Source organism: Ambystoma mexicanum, chromosome 1p (genome assembly GCF_040938575.1).
Source record: "Ambystoma mexicanum isolate Mex_15411 chromosome 1p, UKY_AmexF1_1, whole genome shotgun sequence".
Lineage (NCBI taxonomy): Eukaryota > Metazoa > Chordata > Amphibia > Caudata > Ambystomatidae > Ambystoma > Ambystoma mexicanum.
In genome coordinates this window covers 747,584,117-747,590,116 of record NC_090921.1, presented here as the reverse complement: position 1 = coordinate 747,590,116, position 6,000 = coordinate 747,584,117, and the positions used below count along the sequence as shown (strand labels likewise).

The window sequence follows — 6,000 nt, the reverse complement described above, 5'->3', positions numbered from 1 at the left end:
AATTCTTTTCACTGAAAAACACAACCTAATGTAACATTCTTTTTACACATGATAATACCCTGTTCAGAGAAATATCTTCCCACACCTCCTCCACTTAAAAAACAAAACAGAGAAGAACTGGAAACCAAAAAAGAAGTGCAGTACAGGTTGTCTACTCCTTGATGACGTGTTAACCACCTGATCAGTGACATCCAATGAGCGGGTCCAATGTTGTGGAACGGAAATGAGGTCACGATATCCCTCCGCTCTGGTGTGATGGTGCTAAGTCCGCGAGGGGACCTTTTCTCCCTTTGTATCGGGCCGCGCGGGTGCTTAATAAATTAAACCTGTTGAGAAGTAGCGCGGCTCAGGTGAAGGGGCCTTCGGTTACTGTGGTCCTTCCCCCGGCGTAACATTCCCCACCAACCCCCTGTCAAAGCAGGTGAGTGCGACCCGATATAAGGAGGAGGAGGAGGAGGAGGCTGGGGGCGGAGTGGATGTGGGATTGAAAACGGAGCTTCTTGGGAGAATGTTGTCTTGCCAAGTCCAGTTCCTTTTCGGGAGGGCGTTTGGGTTGTTATTTGTTAATATGTTGGTGTCGCATTTTTCATGCCTGATGGAGTGGCAGTTTGAGATTTTTATCTCTCTGGCCATATATTGTTTATTCTTCCGCGGCCGCCATTTTGTTATCGGGGGGACTATTTTGTTTCCTCAGCGGGACGTTTTGACTCTTACTCCACTTGGTGGGGACTGGGGATTGATAAATGCACCTGTCGAGTTAAAAAGTCGAACCCGTTTGCATAACTACACTTTCACGGGCTGCAGTGGCTTGTAAAGCTGCGCATGTCTCCTGGACGTAAACTGTTATTAAATATTGCCATTAGCCTTGCACAAATAAAATCCTCCTCCATAAAGTAGCGGTGTTTGTACAACTGGTGGATAGGGGAACAATGTTTCTAGTTATTCACCTACCACCGAATAGTGAAAGGCCGCTTTTGAAGGAATGTTTTGTAGCATGGGTAGTATCTGTCAACGTCCAGCTGATGCATGCTGTGCAGAAAGTGGTCCATTCCACTTCCTTACTTCGTGATATCATTGCTTAAACACTTGCCCCGTGCCATGCTGTTTTGTTAAGGATAATTTTGTGTAAATTGTACACGTTTCAAGCACACAGCTGTTGGCTGTTTTGGTATTTTACCTAACCAATGGGTAGTGCAAGTATAATGCAACCACTTAATTGATGAAAGTGCTGCAGATGGCTTGAGAGGTGTTGGTGCTAACCTGTGTGTGAGGAAACAAGAGGGACGAAGTGGAATGAGTAGAAGCGGTCTTCACCAGCAAGTAATATAGTGCGCTGTCTATTTAGGGGCTGTGAAATTAGGTTGAATGGGGTACTTTAAATAACAAGCATTGGCAATGCTAACAGTTTGGACTTTTGTTTAGGCATGAAAAAGGCACTTGCCAGGTACTGCTGTAGGGCTATTAACTGGCCATTGATGGAAGCATGTGCAAAATGGTGCGCGTACCTGGAAATTAATAGCAGTGCCTGGCAAATGCCTAATACTCCTTCATAAGCCAAAACTGTTGGCTTTGCCAATGCATGTTTTTAACAGGACTTTATTTAAGGACAAGCATAGTGTTCATAAATGGCGAATGCCTGAAGGCAGACCGGGTTAAGAAACTTTTTTATTACACAAGGAGCGGTTTACTAATAAACTTTTACAAGATGCAGGTTATGGGTTTCGGTAAAGGCTGTAGAATGGACCAAGTAAAAAGGTCTGATTGTATTATAGATAGTCTTAGTGTATGCATATTTCGGCATCGAAAATGGGTTGTATACTGCAATAAATGCTGAAAAGGTACATAAAGCAGTAGTTCATGCAATACTGATTAAGAAATTTGCAACCAATACTGGTGGCTTTAGTTTTGCTGGTATCCTCAAATTATACAACGTTTTTTGTCCAGCTGTTTTGTATGGGTTGGAGGCCACAACATGAAAAACTTCAAATGGCTAAAAAAGATTGAGGCAAGGTTCTGGTGCACCCTATTGGCCTTTCAGGGTCAGTCCCTGTTGAGAGGATTTGCCTAGAACTAGGTTTGGTTTCCCATGAAACACGGGCATTTTGTTAAATAGTCTTGGAAAATCCTCAGTGCACCATCTCAATCTTAGTGGGTAGGATATGCTTAAAAATAAGGGAGGGAACCAGCTTTCCCAATGGGGCAAATTGTCACAAGAGTGTTTTGAGGTTATGAGTTGGTCTCCGGACCATTCATTATGTTTTTGAGTTGACGGACTATGGTCAAAGCCTGGGATTGGATTGTCAATTTCTCTCATTTTGTGAAACCTGCAAAGGTATCAAGCAATTTGCAAAATAAAAATGTCTGCAGTTTTGGTACACCGATTCTATTTGTTGAGATGGGATCAATTGCCTACACGATCTACTCTGGGACCTCTGTTGTGGATTCCAGGGAAGGTCGAACCTGTCGTATTTGCAAAGATTTTATGACCTATAAAACTGCACAACATATTTTAACGGTCTTTCCTGGTTTGAAAAATGTTATGAGGAACTCTTGGCGCGTTTTGTCCACAGTATGCAGGGATTGTGTGAAGACAGTCTTTGGGACTATTGGTTTAACTTCTTGTAACTCATCTCTGATCGCTTTTGTATAATGTCTGGAATGATGGGGACTGCTCCCAATGAAGCTTGATAATTAGCAAACATGGATTGAAGATCTGAATTGTTTTTCGTAGAGCCTTCTTGTTAGTTTGACTCAGTAATATGTTTGGTTTTTAAATTTGGATTAAAAGTTTTAATATTATAGGATTATTTTATATGTACAATGTGGGATATTTTACTGTGGTACATCAATATGAAAAAGTTCTTGGAACTAATAAACACATAATAAATAAAATTACCCCAGACTCGTGTTTACAGCTCCAATTAAAGCATGAACTCTTAGACGACTGCTTTGAAAAAACACTGTAATGGCAATTCCAGTGCAAAGTTTGAAGGCAAGGCTAGTTTAAAGCTAGCTCAGAGTTCCCACGAGAAGGTGTTTTGTGCAGAAACATGGTGGGAATGGCCATAGGGATTAGCATGGGTGGACAAATAATCAAACACCTTCAAGCTTTGTGTCATTCCTCATATGCCATTTGTCCATATCTGTACTCTAATGGAATAGTTTCGGCTTATAGGTTTTGCTGTCGCTTAACAGTCCAAACTAAAAATGTTAAAGACTTTCCTCCACAATAAGAAGGCAAAGGGCTATACACTTTACCCTTTTGTATGTAAAGTAATGTATTCATTAAACAGCAGGCGCTGTAGAAAAAATGTTCTGTTGCGAACAGTAACTTTAAACCTAATTCCATTGGGTTCCTTTTGGGATTAGACGTAGCAAAATAATTAACAGTACGGTATTTGGGTGATTGAATATAAAGGAGCCTAGCCAGGCGATTTGACAGGGCCTTTCAGTGACCGTGAACCATCAGGCCTACGCTCGCTCTGTTAAGAGCACTATTACTTCTGCATAAAAAGCTGATCTGTCTCCACACATCATCGTAAACCTTTATCGCCCCATTACTCAGAAGCATGTCTCTGGCGGCCGTGAAGCTCAGCATCTGGCTAACACCTACGTAGCACCAATTTTACTCTGATGCTCCGAGATGAAATTTAACTGGTAGGCTCGCACCCTGGATACATTAATCTGGCCACTGGTGCAATGGGTTTTCGATTTTGTTGAGGCCAGCTTTGGGGTAATGTACTAGGAGTTTGAACACGAATAAAAGCATCCACCATCTCTGAACCCACTCTGTTAACTAGCTCTATTGGGGCACTAGCCTCGCACCCCAGCTCCTCATACTGAGAGGTGCCATCACGTAGTTTGAAAAGAAGTTGGTGCACATTTACACTGTCCACATATTGTGTAGCCACTATTGTACTTTTGAGACTCTGTGCCGTCTAGCTGTTGACAACCAACTGCGTGTCTGATCAATACATTATGTAATTTGTGTGTGTTCACTTCAGCACATGCAGTTTTTGTCACTATAGCACACATTGGGTACAAGTTCTCTTTTTCTGGAGGTGTGCAGAATGCAGTTTTCTCTTGTTCTTTTTCTTATTTTCAATATTAAGAACATTTGTCAATCGCTGACAATCTTCTTATATTTCCCCTTAACTTGCTCGCCTAAATGGCTTTACCTGTTCAACAATGCTGTGCATTTTCAATTAGGTGCGCCAAAACTGTGGAACAATTTACCTCTCGATATCTGTTCCTGTCCTTCTCTTACACAGTTAAAAACCGCGTATGTATTGCATATAATTTGTCACTGGTGCTCAATCTTTGACTGGTAAATGTTTTTCTTTTTACGCATTTTATTGTACTGTTAATTTTTTCTTCTTTAAAGCACATTGGATAAAAGCACTAAATAAATCTTGTAAATAAATGCATTGATAACATATTATAACCAACCATTTTGACACTCATGCTCACTCGTTGGAGTGGCGTTTTGAAGAAAACGCTCAGTGATGATGCACTTATTTGAGTGATCTTGTATTACTTTGCTGGCTGAGCCTTTCCTTTCAATGAGGTTGATAAAACGTGTGTGTATGAACTTCGATTACAGTACAAAACAATGTATCGCATCAGAAACGGCTTGCCAACGTAGCATCACTGCGGCACAAGTGAAAAGGTTTAACTTCTCCCGTTTTGGTGCTCCTTATTTAGCCCCCTGCTTGCTGTTTCTTTTTTGTAAGCCATTTGAGTGGAAGGAGCCATAGACGGGAGAGAGTCCAACAAACTGTAGATGTCGTTGACAAGCTTATTTTCAGGTTTGCTTATTTAACAGATTAACAAATAATTTCTTCTAGCTATATGTGCTATAAGCAAGATACGTGGATAAATGCTTATATTACAGACTGGGATCAAATCACAGCTACACCCCTTTACCAGTGTGCAATTCCGGGCAAATCATTTAATCTCGTAGTGTTTAACTTGTCAAAATTCAGTCCCTACAAGTGATCTCCTTCTCAGCCTACGCCCCACCTTGGATTTAACGGAGGACATGCTGCTTCATATATAATACGGCAACCGTTCGTATATTGCTCACAGTTAATTTGTTTTCCAGTTCCCTCACGGTGACACCAATTGAAATGAAATCCTGGCTCCATCTTAGTCTCATGTTTGTATGCTTGCATTTTAACTTTTCATTTGTATACTCAGTCTGTGTTTCTGATTTTTAGTTGGTGGTGGATGTAAACCTTTTCCATACATGTGTTCTGTATACATATACTACAGCAGGAAGGTTCTAAATAGGCATATTTGAGCGTTCTCATCAGATATGCCTCCCAAGCCCCCCTGGAAGAGAGGTCACAGCTCAGCTATTATTGAATATGTTTTTGTGAACACGCAGTTGTTCTCAGAATTGGTTAACTTCCATATAGTTGACAATCGCAATATCGATCATAATCAGTTGGTAGCCGTTTGGAATGGTCTCTCCCACGGTGGATCTATCCCGACTAACGCCTATACTGACAATTTGATTGTGAATAACGGGGGCAATAGCCTCTGATGGTCACCCAAATCACTCTGTGAGTTAAATGGAATCTTGGAAAACCAACAACTACAACAAAATATACACTATCCTTACTTGATGCAAGTTTTTAAATCTCCAAGAGCAACAAGTTATAATATAGATGTAGGACCAAGACTCCATGTTTTCAATCCTGAAATTCAAAATCTCCAAGCTTGTACTCGAGCCTTGAAAAGACAAGAGATGAATCTTTCACCTGCCCTTAGAGCGCCCTGTCTGAAATCAATTAAAATCAAGCATAAAAATGCGTTCCAGTTTCTTCGAGCTAAAGCATATCAACTTGATGGTGAAGCCGTGTTGCATTCTTTACAGTCTAAAAACACTGCAGGTATGTGGACTTTAATTAACCATCAACCTCAAAGCATTTTACAAGCAAACTGCGTAACTGAACTTAGGTGGATTGCCCATTTTCGAGACATCTCTGCGTAGCC

General features: G+C 41.0%; 1 protein-coding gene across 6 annotated transcripts in view; it reads left to right on the top strand.

Annotated features, from left to right (window-relative positions):
• The first annotated feature begins 220 nt into the window (after positions 1 to 220).
• Positions 221 to 6,000, top strand: part of POGZ (pogo transposable element derived with ZNF domain) — a 1,205,269-nt gene continuing 1,199,489 nt past the window's right edge. For 5 of the 6 annotated variants that reach the window (XM_069650460.1, XM_069650451.1, XM_069650433.1 and 2 more), the window contains exon 1: positions 283 to 421. The gene's annotated coding sequence lies outside the window, so the exon portion shown is untranslated. Of the gene's footprint in view, positions 422 to 6,000 lie in introns of all 6 variants that reach the window. The other variant, XM_069650424.1, reaches the window with a different exon arrangement.